The sequence below is a fragment of the Neovison vison genome, chromosome 6, assembly GCF_020171115.1.
Source record: "Neovison vison isolate M4711 chromosome 6, ASM_NN_V1, whole genome shotgun sequence".
Taxonomy (NCBI): domain Eukaryota; kingdom Metazoa; phylum Chordata; class Mammalia; order Carnivora; family Mustelidae; genus Neogale; species Neogale vison.
The window spans coordinates 186,994,412-187,012,212 of record NC_058096.1 but is presented as its reverse complement, the minus strand read 5'-3'; the positions used below and the strand labels follow the sequence as shown (position 1 = coordinate 187,012,212).

At 41.2% G+C, this 17,801-nt stretch overlaps 1 protein-coding gene across 11 annotated transcripts in view; it reads left to right on the top strand.

Moving 5' to 3' along the window:
* The window catches only part of MITF (melanocyte inducing transcription factor), a 222,188-nt gene that overhangs the window by 169,783 nt on the left and 34,604 nt on the right, over positions 1-17,801 (top strand). The window lies entirely within an intron of this gene.

Here is a 17,801-nt window from a genome sequence, read left to right as displayed (position 1 = left end):
AACTGAGGGTTGCCCGGGGGCGGGGGCTAGGGAGAGGGTAGTAGGGTTATGGACATTGGGGAGGGTATGTGCTATGGTGAGTGCTGTGAGGTGTGTAAACCTGGCGATTCACGGATGTGTACCCCTGGGGCTAATAAACCTGGCGATTCACGGACCTGTACCCCTGGGGCTAATAATACATTATGTGTTTATTAAAAAAATTTAAAAACTAAAAAAAAAAGATACTGTCTTTACTTTGTGGATATTAATCAATTACAGTATTTACAAGTGGGTTCTTTTAGAATTAAATGATACCATGGTTTATTAGCCAGCCTCTTTGGTTAATCTGTCAGTCTACCATTTTGAATCTTTAGGAGACTTGTTCTCTCCTGTGAGTTTTTCTTGTCACCACTTGTTCATTTGCGATGTGTTTATTACCCGTCTCATGCATGCCAGACGCTGTGCTGAGTATTAGAGTACAAGAATGAGAAGGAAGTCTGTTCTGCTGTCAAGGGGCTTCTGTCAAGGAGGTGGTTTTATAATACAGAAATGTATGTGTGTGGATGCTTTCAAAAAACCTCAATAGGCTGTTGCTGGGAATAATGACCAAAAGAATCTCATTTGTGCAAACGCAAGTTACTGGAATTTAAGTTAGGATACATAGTTTGAGAACTCAGATCTCAGAGGACTCAGGAAAATGCTTAGGTATTACTCAGCATTCTTGCCTTTGAAATATGGGGATATTTGACTTGATACAGTTTCTGTCCTGTTTTTGGCCATGATTAGCCCTTGAACTCGGTCTCGGTTGTAATACTCTCTTGGGTGAGGGTAGTTTGCACTTATGGCACAATGTAGAAAAGACATTAGTGTAGCAGAAGTGGAAGGGTTGGGGGAAAGCCCAGGATTTTCAGCACTAAGTCTCTCCTTATAGCACACTCCTTGTATTCCTCACATCGATGGCTCTACTTCTACTCCCTGGATACCTAGCAAAGGGCTCATTACAGCCCCAAGTATTCTCTAGAATGCGGACCCTACAACATATAGTTAAAGAGTCAGGAGTAGTAGAATGTAATTTAAATTAATAATCCAAATCCGAATTCTACTTTCAGAGATCGTATTGAGTGTAATCTTAGCTGATCTCTGTGGGGGTAGGTTAGCAAGTATGTTTTCTGTTTTAGAGTTATGTATAAATCCCCCTTTAGGAAAGATGGAGGAAGGAAGGCAGGAACCTTGCTCTTTTTGAACACGAGAACTTTTGCTCTAGTCCTGCCAACGTTGCCTGGTGACCACATCACAGTTCTACTTTGACCTATAGAAAGATAAACACCACTATGCTTTCAGGATTGATCTCTCAGTTTGGGATTATCTGTGATATATTTTTTTCCTTTCCTTTGCTCACCTTTATTCCTTAAATTATCTTCAACTACATTTTTAGTAAGAAAAGTCATAAAACTTTTGTTTGGTCCCTAGGCTTGAAGATGATAATAATTCAATAAAATTCCCTTGGTGAATTTTCTCTAGTGCATTCCTTTTCGCAGTAACAATTTTGGTGGTCTTTAAATAAGCATATTTACCATATTACTTGGGCAGGATACTGATCACTCCCGAGAAGTGAAGCCATAATGCATCCTGGGTATTTCACTTGGTTTAGGAGCCCAGCAAACTAAGGTTTAGGTTTAGGTCTGTCACTGTATGAGAACAAGCAGGTAAGATAGGACTGGTTGTTGAACTTCTCTGCTCTTGTTTCCCCCTCTGTAAGAGCAGATAAGCAAGAGCACTTACCTTGGGTGCATCAAATAAGATTGATGTATTTGAAGGCCTGTATTATGCCTCACATGGAAGAAATGCTCAGCAGAAGTTAATTTTCTTCCCTAATAATTTTTCCCTGAACAGACAGGGTGAACATCGTACTGTTAACTCATTCTCATACACTCCAATGACCATGTTGAGTATGGAAAAAGGCTACTTGCTAAGTAAATAATCATGCTCTATCTAAAGGAAAAACAAGTCAAAATTACTATATTACCTGGCCTTTTATTACGCACTTTTCCTTAATCATTTCTTTTGTTTGAAGAGAGCACTCTCTCTTGCACACACATATTATTTTATATTAGAGGTGTAACTGCATCCCTCCATATTTTAAGGCTGATGGAAGAGAAGGAAATGCTCACATTTGGTCGCCACAAATGCATTTCCTAGAGTGCTAATTAGATAAAACACATAATACAAAGAAGTTTCAGTTTGCCAGTTGAAACCTCTTGTCATTTTACTAAAAGATAAGTCCATTTAAGGTCATTGGGGTGATTTTGTCTCTTATAGACATCCTTTGAGACAAAGTATGTGGGAAGCGTATTGTTTAATTAGTGCTATTTCTACAACTTTAGGGAGTTGTTTTTCCTTCTTGAGCATTTTGTAGATTTTTTTTTTAATGTAGATGATGGGGAGACAGATAGAAACATAAAGCTAGATCTAAAATCCTTGAGACCACAAAGAATTTGCCACTGAAGTCATCAGGATTAAATTATTTTATGTAAACATACATGGCCGCATTTGTGTGTGTGTGTGTGTGTGTGTGTCTATTTATACTTTTTTTTTATGACTGGAAAATTTCCAATATGTATGGAAGTGGGAAGAATTGCCCAGTGTGACTCTTTCTCTCCCATTCTTCATCTTTAAAAGTTGTATCACTACATTTCCATTTGTACTTTTCAAAGAAATTAGAAAATAAAGACCGTGTGTCAGATGCAAAATGATAGATTAATCAAAAGTTCTCAAAAATACATCGAAAAGGATGCATAGTGGGTATCATGCAGCCACAGAAAAGGATGAGATCTTGCCATTTGCAACAACACAGGTGGACCTGAAAGATACAAGGCCAAGTGAATTAAGGCAGAGAGAGAAAGGCAAATATTATATGATTTCAATCATATGTAGAATCTGAAAAACAAAACAGATGAGTAAATGAAAAGAATCAGATCTATAAGTAGAGGGCTAACTGATGGTTGCCAGAGAGGAGGGAGTGGGGGAATGAGCAAAATGGGTGCAAGAGACAGGGAGATACAGGCTTCAGGTAATGGAATGAATACGTCACCGGAGTAAAGGGCACAGCTTGGGGAATATAGGCAGTGATGCTGCCACAGCACTGTCTGGTGACAGAAGGTAGTACACTTGGGGTGAGAGCAGCAGGACCTACAGATGTGGCCAGTCACTGTGTCGTACACCTGAAACCAATGTGACCTTGTGTGTTAACGATACTCAGATAAAACTATTTTTGAAGAACCCCCCCCTTCCCCAAAAAATAGAAAAAAAGAAAAGGATAATTCCACCTTACACTGTAGAAAATGAATAGACAAGGAACTATGGTTGTTTTGCTATTGACAGTTGGGGACGAGAAAGAAGACTTCCACGAAGCCCTGTAAAACTAAGCACTAGCAAATGACTTTGTTTGCAAGGACTGGCATGTTCCTTTACTCCATATTTTGTCGGACAGAAGGGACTTGTGAATGACACTCCATGGGATTGACAGTTCATGTTCAGAAACACAACCAAAGCAGGTTCCCAGCAGGCTTTTGAATAATTAGAATCATCCGTGTTCATTCTTCATAGCTTTAGGGATAGTTTATTATTGTGTTGAATTGATGGTTCTGTGTTCTAACATAGCTTTTCATTCCCACATTACTGTCTAGTTGATATGAAGGTTTTTTTTTTTAAAGATTTTATTTATTTCTATATTTGAGGGAGAGAATGAGTGAGAGAGAGCACAGGCCAGGGGAGGGTAAAGAGAGAGGGAGAAAGCAGACTCCCCGCTGAACAGGGAGCCTGATGTGGGACTCGATCCCAGGACCTGAGCCATGATGTGGGACTCGATCATGACCTCAGCCAAAGGCAGCTGCTCAACCGACGGAGCCACCCAGGTGCCCAGTATGATGAATTTTGAATTAATCCATTCACTGTGATGACATTTCCTCCTTCTTACAATTAACGAAAAAGTTGTCCTTTGCGTGTCAAGACGGGGTGTGAAGTGACCGTTGGCTCACTGCGGAGCTCAGATACCAAAAGGAAGCACATCTGTGGTTCATGGGGTATCTGTGCCCTTCCTGTGCCTTGACTGGTTTCACTGCCTTCTTCTGAAACTACCTCTGAGAGGGTTGGTGCTAGGAAGTGACCCCCCATCTCCTAGTTGTGGGTTCTCACTATCGATGTTGGGGCTAGGTAATTCCCTCCCATGAGGGAGGGTACCTGGGTACTGTACTGTGGTACTGTTGTGTGGCATCATCGCCCCTGTCTACCCACTGGGGGACTGCAGCCTTCCTCCAACCCCTGATACCCCCAGCTATGACAACCAGAAGATGTTCCTCATGGGGCAAAATCACCCGTGGTTGAGAACTGCTGTTTTAAAGGGTAGGGGTAACTTAAGTACGAATTTGTGTGTGTATGTCCCTTCCTCCAACTGTCACCCTAACCCTACAGCTGAAAGCTTCTTGAGGACAGGAATGAGGGATTTTCTTTCATTTTGAGGGCTTTCTTTCCATTTACTGTGTGCAATATATAGACTTTTGGGGACCGATAAAGCCATCACTTTTTGTTGTTTGTATCCAAACTATATAGTACAGCCAGTGAGTCTTTTTTTTTTTTTTTTTTACAAAAGGGTAATCTGCACATTTCTCTTCGTCCCTAACTATTTTGATAACGGTTTATAATTAGGTGTGTGGCAATTGGCATTTCTCTAATACAGTGGCCCATTTTCTTTCTCATAAAAGAATTACTATATTGTACAATAGTTTAATCTTTCCTTTAGAAACCGCATGATACTTAGATGCTTTTGCTTAACAAAATTCCTATTGAGTCTGGAAGATTCTGTTTGCCTGTTGCCCCCCTCACCCCTCCCCCCCCCCAGAAAAAAGAAAAAGAAAGAAAAGGCATCAACTCTTAAATTACTCAGAGTCCTGAGGCAGTTTTCCCGTAACAAAAGTTCTCTTTAACTTCTCTGTTGTAAAGTCCGTCTTCTTTGACCCACTGCTGGCCTGAGCGCCTGCATCTGTTCATTTAGGAACTGAGTAGAACTTTGGTTTAAATGCCCCGTGTCCACCTAGGTGAAGATCAAAGATTAAAGAGAGCCTTATTTATAACAAAAGCGTGAAAGCATGTGTACAAAAGAAGTAGTTATTACAAAAACTGTACAGTATCAAAACCAGAAATACTACATTGAAAAATGAATTCTGTAGATAACTTATAACATGGCAGCGGCTAGGAAGAATTCTCAGTTTTCTCTTCCCTAAAATGGGAATAATGACAGCTCCTACCTATGTCATAGCGAAGATGAAATGAGCACATCCATTGAAAACTTTTTTTTTTCCAATTTATTTATTTTCAGAAAAACATTATTCATTATTTTTTCACCACACCCAGTGCTCCATGCAAGCCCTGCCCTCTATAATACCCACCACCTGGTACCCCAACCTCCCACCCCCCCACCACTTCAAACCCCTCAGATTGTTTTTCAGAGTCCATAGACTCTCATGGTTCACCTCCCCTTCCAATTTACTCAAATTCCCTACTCCTCTCTAACGCCCCTTGTCCTCCATGCTATTGAAAACTTTTAGAAAAAATCCCTGTACTTAGTAAGTGCTAATCATTATTTCGGTGTCACTTTTTATTTTTTTATCCTCATTGTGAGAAGTCCCAGTATATTCCCATTTTCTTATACTTTTCAAAATTCTCACCTTTCTTTCCCATAGAAGTATTTTGTTCTTTTTACCTTCACTCCCTTTATTCATTGTTTTTGTCAAACACAAAAATTCAAACAGGACTATCTCATTTTTTGGTTTTATAATAAGTGCCTCCTACTTCAACATATATATATATACACATATATATGTGTATATATATATATATATATATATATGTCCCTCTGAGAATTTGCTTTGAGAGTGCGATGAAATCATTTTTTGCAAATGTTTTTTAATGAATAAAAACAACTCCTTCTAAATACCTTTATAAACTTAAGCTCCAGTTGCTTGTCCTTTTTATCTGACATAAATACAGATCACTGGGCATTTTGTTTGAAAGAGGTAGTCCAGATAGATCCTGATCTGCAAAGGTCAGTCTGAATTCAGTTTTGTACCCTATGTGCAAATAAATGTCTTATTTGTGGCTAAAATACACATTCCTGCTTTGATCAGTGAGAACACTCGATGGACAGATCCAAATTACTTTTGTAAACAAGATGTTTCTCTGAGAGTTGCTTAAGCTGACACCACCACAGAGGAATGGCAGGGACCATACTGAATCCACGATCAATTCATAGAACATAAAATCAGCCTTTTGAGAAGCAAGTTTGGGCATAAGTCCAGAAAAGCAAGGAAAAAAAGAACCCCAAAACAAAACAAAAAAAAACAGACATTTATGCTTATGATATGTTGATGGATTAACTAAGTGCTTGCTTAGTAAATATGTTACCGTAAGACTTGCCTTTTTATAAGAAATGAAGTTAAAAAAATGAGTACCCATGAAAATACCTTATACATAAATATGTATGTTGTATGTGAATGTTTATAGGTTGTTTCAAACTCATATAAAAATAGAATAATGTAGTGTCACCTGGGTGGCTCAGTGGGTTAAGCCTCTGCCTTCAGCTCAGGTCATGATTAAGCCTCTGCCTTCAGCTCGGGTCATGATCCCAGAGTCCTGGGATCGAGCCCCACATCAGACTGTCTGCTTAGCGGGGAGCCTGCTTTCCCCTCTACCCCCGCCTGTCTCTCTGCCTACTTGTGATCTCTGTCAAATAAATAAAATCTTAAAAAAAAAATAGAATAATGTATGGACCCTGCACGTCTTCATCCCCAGCTTCAACAATGACAACTCAGGGCTCATCTGGTTTCATGTACCTACCTCCCTCTACATTGTAAATCCTAGATAGAATTTCATCTTTGACTGTTTTCTTTTATTAGATCTCTTCCTAGGAAAAATACACCTCAAAAGTTTGCATGCCATTTTCAGGAGTTTCCAGGTTCCCTGAAGCCTAGTTTAAGAAGCAGTGACTGAGCTAGCCGATTTGGCAAGTAGAGGAGAGAAATAATATCACAAAAGCCTTCCATGAGATATTCCTGCCAGCAAGTGTCCCAGGCACTAAGATTGTGTCCCAGGCACTAAGATTGTTGTTTATCTACTTTACCTTTAGTATCCATCTGTGATACTTGAGTCAGCTAAAAAGGAGGTCATAAAAGCTTGCCTGGAAGAGACTGAACATGGTCCCCATTCCCTTCTGCCCTCTCCTCTCCTTCGAGGTGGATTTATTCCCCCCGCCCCCTCCCCTGATATGGATGAGCTAAATGACCTAATACCGGTCTGCTTGAATGGGAAAACAAAAAATCTGGGGCTCACAATAATAGTGAACAGTTTTTATTTCTTGAGCATTTATTTCATGCTCAGCACTTCTCATGCATGTTGTCACTTACACTAATTAAGGTCAGCAACTACCAAGTACATATCCATGATCCCATTTTTGCAAATAGAAAACTGAGATTCAAAGCATTTAAGAACTTGGCTAGGATTTGAACTCAGGTCTATCTGAAATTTCAGCCAGATATTTACCATAGTAGATCAGTTCTCTCCACTGCACTCTGACAACTGGCCATAGACTTAGGTTGTGGGCCCCAAACAGGTCTATATGGGGTATTTTATAACTATATGCATCATTTACCCTAACTTCTTGATGGTGGTGTGAGACATTGCAGAGCATCGTGTAAGATCTTCTTTGTTGTTGTTAGTTCTTTGTACGTGCTTTTCTTAAATGAAATTGGATGCAAGCCAGACATAGGACCTGGTAACATATATTTCATACTCAATGGCATCTTAATATTGGAGGTCGAGGTCATTATTCTTTCTCATATATGGGGCTGTGGGAGGCTCTGAGTTGTTCCTCCTGTGTCCGTTCTTACCTCCCACCCACATCAGCCCCAGAGTGATGTGTTACAGACGTTCATCAGATCATGTCACTTCTCTGCTTAAAACCTTCAAAGAAAGAAAGGTTTCTTGTAAGTAGCAGAGAAGAAAAATCAGATTCCTCACAAAGTGTACAAAATCCTGTATCAGGGGAGCCCCGACTGGCTGTCTCCGTTCACATGCTGACCTGGTCACCGTTCTAGCACCACTGGACTCTTGTTGCCTTGACATCCTTGTTTCTCCCATGCGCGGGGCTGCTTCCCACCCGGAATTTCAGCTCCTTGGCTTCTCCACGTACCTGGCTTCTTCCTATCATTCAGGCTGCAGCTGGAATGCCACCTCTTCTCCCAATAACTTTCTTTTATTATCTGCAATGCACCGAGTCACTGCGTGAAATTCTTTGTCGACTTGTTTCCGTTGCACTTGTCTCTGCTTCCCCAAATTAAAGAGGTTTGTTGTGGGGCCGGGAGCCCAGCCGCAGTTGCTGTTCTCCATATGTTCAGTGAGTGCCCGTGTGTGCTGGTTGCCTGAACGCCCGAGAAGGGAAGGAGGGTAGAGTCCGCGTGTCTCCCTCTGAAAGGCTCAGTGCAGAGCCCAGCATGCCCTGAAAGCCCTCCCATGGGGTGGTTCATTCCAAACCAGGTTTTCCTCTTCCCATAATCTAGGCAACGAGTCTTAGGAATTTCTTAAGACAATGCAGTTCCTCAAAAACCAGGAGACCCCTCGGTCTTATGATCCGGACCCTGAAGTCTGTGTTATTAGGAGGCGGCTGCTTTTTGCCAGTTTGCAGCCAGTGTGGACTTGACCTTCAAACCGGCAGCCTTCAGCTCTCATTTCTGACTGACCTTTTGCTTAAGCCCAGGGCAATGTTTTCATCTTTGACAAACTTGACCAGTGCCAGTTTCTTAAGAGTGCCGGCCCTTATGAAAAGGAGTTTTGCTGCCTGTGCCATAATGATCTCTAATACCCGATAAACTGCAAACAATGGGGGCATTTTGGGGGGGAAAATACTAAGACAAAAAGGCGTCTGCAGTTCTGAGGCCCTGCTAAACTGGGGCAGATGGAAAAGTTATAGCACGTGGAATGCTGCACTCACAACTCCCGTTAGGAGCCCTTACAATGGGTTATTATTAGGGTACTGCTGGACCACGTAATCACAGCCCTTTACAAAACCATAAAAATGTGTCAAATATTATACAAACTCAAACTGTTGGGGCTAGAATGTTGGACTAAAAATTTCATGAATAACAGGGTCCTCTTAATCTGATCAAGTATTTAAAGGGAAAATGGAAATGAGACAGATTTCATCATTATATAACAACTTGATGGATTAATGTATCATTTGCAAAATTTTCAGTAGAGGAATTCTGCCTGAATATATTTTTATTCATCCAGATCTGCATAATTTAGTTTTCGTGCAATTTGTGGATTTTTTTAAAAAAGATTTTATTTATTTATTTGAAAGAGACACAGTGAGAGAGGGAACACAAGCAGGGGGAATGGGAGAGGGAGAAGCAAACTTCCCACCGAGCAGAGAGCCCCATGTGGGATTCGATCCCAGGACCCTGGGATTATGACCTGAGCCAAAGGCAGACACTTAATGACTGAGCCACCCAGGCACCCCTAGATTTTTTAAAAATTACACAATGAATGCCCTGTAGATTATAGAAGATGGGGAAACACCCCAATAAATTAACAGCCCCCTATAATTGCATCATGCCAGAATAGTCATAGTTAAGATCGCTGACTGATTGGTAATTGGTCTTTTTTTTTGCCTATGCTATATTTAAGTAACATTTTAAAGCCAGTTTAGGATCACAGGGTATCTAGTGTTTTTAAGTTGCTTTGGATTTCTGTGTACATTCTGAACATTCCCTCTGATTAAATCGTGTTATAAGATATGGTTTTTAATGACTGTATTGTATCCATCTACATGTAATGGTTCTCGACTGGGAGCAGTTTTGCTCCCCCAAGGATGTTTGGAACGTCTGAAGGCATTTTTGGTTGTCACAATGGGGGTTGCAGGGGAGATGCTACTGGCATGTTATTGGGGAGAGGCCAAAGATGCTGCTGACTGTCCTATGGTTTGTAGGACGGCCCCATAACAGGAAAGTATCTGACCCCAGGGCCAACTGGTCAAGGTTGGGGGAACCCTGAACTTATGTGGCCATCTTGTAATTAATTTAACCCATTGCCTGCTGTTAGATTTTTGTTTCCATTTTGTTGTTGTTGTTAAAGATTTAAGGTTGGCAAACTTTCTGTAAAGGGGGGGACATGAGGTCTGTTGCTCAACTCTGCTCTAGGACTGTTCTAGCTTGAAAGCCATCACAGACTACATGCAAACAAATGGACATGGCTGTATCCTCATAAAGTACTACAGAACCCAGCCATGGGCTTTAGGGTAGTAATTTGACTATTCTGTTAATGCTCTGATGGACATCCTTGTACTTAAACCTTTTCCTGTATCTTTTCCTTAGAAAAGTGTTTGATTGTTTAATTGTTGAATGGGCATGCATGTATCTTCAGGAAGTTTACAACTGTTTATTTTATGTATTCAGGTTATAGCAATTTATCTTATATTCTCTCCTCTATCACATAAGATTGTTCCTTTAATGTGGCTTTCTAAGCATATGTATGCTACCCATTCAATCAGACTTGGAACGACCCTGGGAATGGGAAGTGTTTAAAGGATAAGCAGGGTTTGCAGCTCAGTTGCCTTCATGAGTCAGGGAGATTGGTGAGTGGAGGACACAACTGTTACTGTGGCCACAGGGAGTGGTATAACGCAGGAAAAATGGAGAGTAAGTGGCCCATCCAAAGAGGCAAGCTGCCGTTCCACTCCGTCCATTGGTGGCCCACTAGAATGTGCTTTAGTGTTGCTAGATCTTCTGATGTATCCAGAGAAACCAGAATTCCAAAATTTGGTGTGAAAATTCCCAATTTTTACTTAAATACTGAGATAATTGTAAGCCACACCTGTGAACTGTGCCCATGGACCATGTGCTTGGGGACCTCTACTTTAACTGTGACTAATGGTGTGCCGTGGTTTCGACATGGAGGCAAATCTCCAGGCTCCTGGCGATGTGTCCTAGACCCTCAGGACCCTAAGCCTTGTAGATGAGAACTCTAAGAATTGACAGTCTTTGGAAAGACCCTAAAGAGAAAAGGCTCCTTTATCTCTCTGAGTAGGGAGGCTGGCTATGAATCACTGCCTAGCCTGGGTACTTAGTTCCTCCAGAGCTTCCTGAATTAGTCAGGAAGAGAGGGTATTTGTCACTTCTCCATTTCCTCAGAACATTTCTAGAGGCTCTCAGAATCCTAGCCTTCAACCCTGCACAGTCTGACTCCTTATCCGTAGCTTCTCTTCTCCCCCACATTCATGCCCTTCAGCCACAGTCACTCCATTCATTCACTGATTGACCAAATTCTTGCTGAGTGCCTACTACGTGCCAAGCCATGTTCTGTACACAGGAGAGCAGGTTATATGGTGATCAGGAGCACTGGCAGGGAATGGCTTGGGATTTTGAATAAGCTCTTAGAATGGTTGTGGGAGATAAAATCAGACAGGTCATGATCCCAGGGTGAAGGGAGAAGGGAGAAGTAGGCAAAGAGCGCAGGGTGTGCAGAGGAATCTACCCAGATCGCTTGTTAAAACATGGATTTCTGGTCCCCACCCAAAAAGTCTCATTCATTAGGTCTGGGGTGAGGCCTGAGGCTCTGTTTCTAACAAGTATGAGGGGTGGCACTGGTTTAGGGACTTAATAGCCATTGTAAGTACTTTTTTTTTTTTTTTTAAGTTTTCCCTCAGAGATCAATAGGGAACCATTACAGAGGGTCCCCCCCTCCCCAGAGTGCTGATATGATCTGACATATTTTACAAGGATCGCTCTATTGGTGTGTTGAAATAGACTGCAAGAGGGCACAGACAAAAGCCAGTAGAAGAGTCCAGTGAGTTTCAGTAATCCACGTGAGAAATGATGATGGCATGGATCAGATGGTAACATAGAGGTGGTGAAAATCTGTTAAATTCTGGATATATCCTGAAGAAGGGGCCAACAGTTTTTTGATGCAGTAGATAGAAGGTATGAAGAAAAAAAAAAGAGTCAAAGATGACCAATTTTTAAATGTGCAGCTAGGTCCAACCATATGAGGACCACTTTTTTGACCTACAAGAAAAAAAAAAAGGTGATTTCCTGTGTAGATGGAGCTGCCATCTACTGAGATGGGGAAGATGGTGGAGGAGCTGGTTTGGAGGGGATGGTGACCATGTAAAGGTCGGGATGCCTGCAGTGCTCCAAATGGTGTTGTGGTCTAGGCAGGTAGAAGTGAATCCAGAGTTTGGAGATACCCGAACTGAGTGTTGAAATCCCTGAGATTAGCTCTCTGGGGCTGTGCGCGTCCAAAGAGAAAATCAAGCTCTGAGCCTTGGGACACTCTGAGATTTAAGAGCAGAAGAGAGAACTAGCCAAGGAGACTGAGAAGGAATGATGAAAGAGGTAAGAGGAGAACGAGGTGCTTGCGTTAAATTGGAAGCCGGGAGAGGACTGTGTAGTAGGAGCCTTCTTGCTGTTCCTGGAGCAGGTGAGCCTTGTTCATACCTGAGGACTGTTGCAGTTTGCTGGGATGGTCCTCCCACTGACCTGCCCGGCCCTTCTCCTCCCCACCTTCTGGCCTGTGCTTACCTGTCCCCTTCTCTGTAGGACCTTCCCTGAGGAAAAGCCTGGGTAAGATGAGGGCGGTTGTCTAGCGTCTGGTTGGCACTTAGGCAATATTTATTGAATGCATCATGAACATATCACCTTTGGGGGAGAAGTCCAGGTGAGAACGTATTACAGCCCTGCACTCAAGGTATAGTGTGGCCCATGGACCAGTAGGGTGGGCATCCCCTGGGAACTTATTATAAATGCAGGATCTTGGGTCCCACCCCAGACCTACAGAATCACACTGCATTTAACAAGATCCCAGGTGATTTATATACACATTAAGGTTGCACTCAAACCTATATTTAGTTCTTGATGTCTATGGTATGAAGGCAGTTGGGTATAGGCTCAGATAGCAGCAACTCAAAGAAAGAGTTTCAAACTATCAAAATGAGATCTCTTTTTAGTTGCTTCTGATTCAATCAGTTATCATATGATTTAAAAAAAAAACAACTTCATGAAGAAGCTTTCAAGAAATCTTATGTGGTTATCCAAGTGATTTCTTTGTTTTGTTTTTAAATGACCTAAACTTGGAGCGAATATAAAATGCACAGTGTCTGGTACAGGGTAGAGAATTTTGAGTGAATGAGTGCTAATTCTTTTTAATATATGTTTTAAAAGTTTGCTGTTTAATATGACATATCCATGCATAATGACTGATATAACCTTCAGAGTACAGGACCTATAAATGCATAGTTTTCTATTAAAGTGAGTAAAGCATTACATTTATTGGATTTTGCTGCTTCTCTCATAGGAGTTTGATTCTGAAAGTGGTGTTTTTTATTCTGGGATTATAAATACTCTGCAGGCAGACAGCTACCACTCTTAAATCTCATATTTCTATTTGGATGAGATAACACTTGATGTTCTTTTTATACTCAGACCTTGGCTTATTTTAGTCTGGGAGAGCAAAGATCATGTATATGGTAGAAATTTACTTACAATAATACTCTCTTTTTCCCAAGGCTACTAAATATTGTTAACCATGAACCCAAAGCATGCCCACCTTGTGGTTTATATTTATAATGAGCACACTGTTTTATAGGTCATCAGTTAAGGATAAAAGAGCTGTAAGGAATTTTTGGTAAAGCTGGTCTGGCTTATTCTATTAACACATCATAATTTTAGAAAACTGGATTTGCCATCCTCTCCTTCTGTACACATTTATAACTCATATCTCTGAATTCAGAAGCCTAATGATCCTACAAAGTGATATGATAGGAAGTTGTGTGAAAGGATACAGACCAAAGAAATGGTACACAAATTTATATATATTTGTGTGTGCACACGAGAGTATGTGACTATACCTCTGGATTTACATAGTTTTATCTTTTCCCCCTTAGCTAAGTTAGAGCCCTAGATCAAAATCCATCAGTGACCAAGGGCGACGCTGTAGTTTGCCACTGGGACGGAATGATGAAGACCTTGGTTTGATTTCCAACCCTGGCACGTCAGTGAACTCTCTTTACAGAGTTTCTGCGTATCTTTAAAACAAGGATAATTTAAGCATATCTTGGGTTCCTACATGGCTGCTTGTCCATTTTAGACAACTTTTGGTGAAACAACTACAAAATTGTATCTCCATACACTATTTCTCCTTAGAAAAGGCACCTCATCATTTCCTTCTTAAAACTTATATTTAATAAGAAAGTCTAACTCCAATTAGGTAAGACTTCCTTATAGAGCAGAGGTTGGCCTTTTCTGTAAAAATCCAGGTAGGAGGTTTTAAGGCTCCGGAGGCTGGACAGGCTGTACCCATCTCCGCCCTGCAGCGAGAAAGCAGCCCCGGGCCATATGTAAATGAATGGGCATGGCTGTGTGCCAAGAAAACTTTATGTATGGCCACTGAAATTTGGATTTCCCATAATTCCCATGTATATGAACTGTTCTTCAGATTCTTTTCCAAGCATTAAAAAATATAAAATGTATCCTGAGTTTACAGGCCGTACAAAAATAAGGAGTGGGCCCAATTGGGCTGGTGGGCAGACCCCCATGCTAGGGAGAGGGTCTTGGGCTTATCAGCCTTGATCCCCTGTACCTCTCCTTTATGTGAGTCTTCTTTAGTTTTGCTTTTTGTTTGCATCCGATTTTTCTTATCCTTTTAGGTCAGGATTCATATCCTCATTCTTACTTTCTATTAAGGATACCTTTATATAGTCTGTACAGAAAAACATGACTAAGTGTCTGAAAACGTGTGTTTTGGGCTTGAGGTTTCTGTAGTGGTAACATGACAGTTGTGGGACTGAAAAGAGCCCTTCAGCTGTCAAATGTGACCCTGGACAAGACTTGGCCCAAGTCATTTTTAAAAGCTAGCTTCCTCTGTTTCACCATGTTTTTCGGGGATGGTGATTGCATAACTGACCATCTCTATAAATCGTCATTTTAAAAAAACAATATCAAAGACTGGTAGTGGGAGGCAGTCAGTAGTGGACAGCAACTGAGTGAATTATAATCCCTTTAAGATTCCTGAACCTTATTGAGCAACAGGACACATCATCTTCCTAAACATTAAATGAGAAATCTGAACTTTCCATTGACGTGTTAAAAAAAATAATAAATTTGTGAGCTAAAAGAACTACGGGAATCTTCCCTCAGTTTTATTTACATTCTGGTTTCCAAATAGAGGGAATAGAAGAACCGTGGACCTTAAGATGGGACTTCTTTTAACCGCTGCAGTGAATCCTTTTGTCACTCAAGATGGTAATATCTCTAGGTACCATCTCACACTGATGTGCTCCCGGATCTCTTTCGAATGAAACTGATGGAAAATAACTTGTCATTGTCACCCGGGAAGTGGCACAGCGAGTGTGACAGAAGGTGATCCATTCCACTTCTCTGGGTATCAGTTCAGGATCTGAATGAAGAAAGGAAAAGACACGAAAAGATAGTAGCAGTAACAAGGACAAAGAGTTTCACAGCCTTTGCAGTTTTGCACTACAACGAGATAGCTAACATACTTGATTTATGCGAAATATCCCTTTTATCAACAAAACAGTCTCTCTTGATGGAGTCAGAAGTGCTCTAGCTTTATTTTGTTGACTGTGCTTCCAGGGCCCAGCAATACCTAACTTTGCTCTCCGAATTCATGAAGTCAGGTAGTTAGTTTGAAGCTCAACCCCATGCCGAAATTCTCAGGAAATCATTCAGATGTTTAATGTTACATATATGTTTTCCTTTGTATGCTCACTTGGTTGGCTATTTAGAAACTAACACAGGGGAAGTCACTAACCAAAAAGCTGTGGTGTAGGATGGTTGAAGACAGAAGATCTTATCTATATGGCTTTTAAAATTGTCCTAGGACTTTAGAGCCTCATAATATTGCTGTGAGGAAGGTGGAGGGTTGAGTGTCTTCCTCCAGTGTCTTCCGGCCAAGGAAGGCAAGACACACAGGTTGTGTCACACCCCACTGCTGCACAGTGGTGACTAGCATGGCTAGGATGGAGGTGATAAGGTTCTAGATCCGCTGTTCTCAAAGAGCCCGGAGGGTCTCCAAAGACCCTTTGCAGTGCTTCTGCCAGGTCAAAACTATTTTCTTAATAATACAGAGTGTGTCTTTTCCTTCTTTCATGCTCATCTTGTGACTTTACAGTGGAGTTTTGCGAAGACTTCACGAGCGTTAAAATGTCATTCTTCTGATTGCCAGTGGAATGTATGCCCCTGCACATTTTTTAAACTTGCTGCTCTAGTTCATAAAATAGTAACCACTGATGGATATAACTTACAGAGACAATCTGAACTTGAAGGGCTGAAAATGGTTTTAAAACCAAAACCAAATGAAAAAAAAGTTTGAGAACTACTGTTTTTCAGATATATTGGTAAGCCTGTCAGAAGTGTGATTTCATTTAATGCTGTAATACCTCCATGGTGCAGGCCCAGTTACCATCCCTCTTGAGCATGGGAGGGGATGAAAGCCTGGAGGAGTTAGTGACTTGCAAAGGGTCACTTTAACAGTGAAGATGCAGTCTTTTAATTCGAACACAGGTTTTGAATCCTTAAGTCTTCTGCTGAGTGTTCTCTCAGGCATGCTGAATGTCAAAGGGGCACCAGGAAATGCCTGGATGTAGGCAGTAATTTGCCCTAGAACCTGCTCCCTCATCCTGCCCCAGGGAATGTAGATGGGGGATTATCTGCAAGGACAGTGTGAAGCTGAGACCACATTCTGGGTTACAGACCGAGGCCAGCCCACAGGTGTGTTTGCCTTGTCCCATGCAGGATGGGAAGTCAAACAGCTGGGCATCATTTTTTTGTTTGTTTGGTTGGTTTTGTTTTTTTCATCTGGGAGACTTAACTGAAAAAATTTTACTTTGCCAGCTGTATCTTGAAACTGGAAGGTCTAGACTGGGGTGGTATACTCATATGGCCACGATCAGTTGCAGCTTATGTCAGCTCTTTTCTTTTAGACGTGTGTGTCCTAGTTTGCCACAGACCTCACTACCCCCTATTACCTCGAGCTCACCTTCCTCCTTGCTGTTACCTGTTTTCAGTGTTTGGGTTGGAAACAGCTGGAGATGTTCTACCTCCTGTATAGTGTTGGTAGCCAAACTGTACCTAGCTTATTTAAAAACTAAAAAGACACTGGCAGAAAGGGACAAAGTACATTCCACTCTGATTACCCCAACCTAGATATAGTAAAGAGCCCACTGTCAATGCTGAACCCAGAGCAGGTTCTTCCTTCCATACTAAAGCATCAAATTTTAATTCATTAAAGAATAAGGATCTGCCAGTGAATTAACATTTATTTTTAAATGTGTAGCCCTTTCTTTTTTTAGTGTAATAGTGAAATAAGCACATTACACCCATTGCCCTCATTTTGGGTTTATTTTAGTAATGTCTGTTGTCCTCATCATTATCGTGTCTGGACCCTTTCGTACACTTAAAATGTCTCTCTGAACCTCTGTGTGCATGTTAGGTCAGTCATTTGAAACAATTTGAGATTGGCAACGTAAAGGACTTCATTTTTCCTGGGCATTTGGACCAAATTACTGAATTTCAAAATTTTTATCCTTAAGATATCTCCCTATTTCAGCAGTGAATAGTGATCATTTATCCTAACTTTTACATATATACTCATTTGCCTTTTCCTTCTTTTGTCTCACACCAGACTGCACGTTTCAGAAAGCTGTCAGGTCTGTTTGTGCACAATGTCTATTCCGTGTCTTGCTTGGCATTCAGTACACA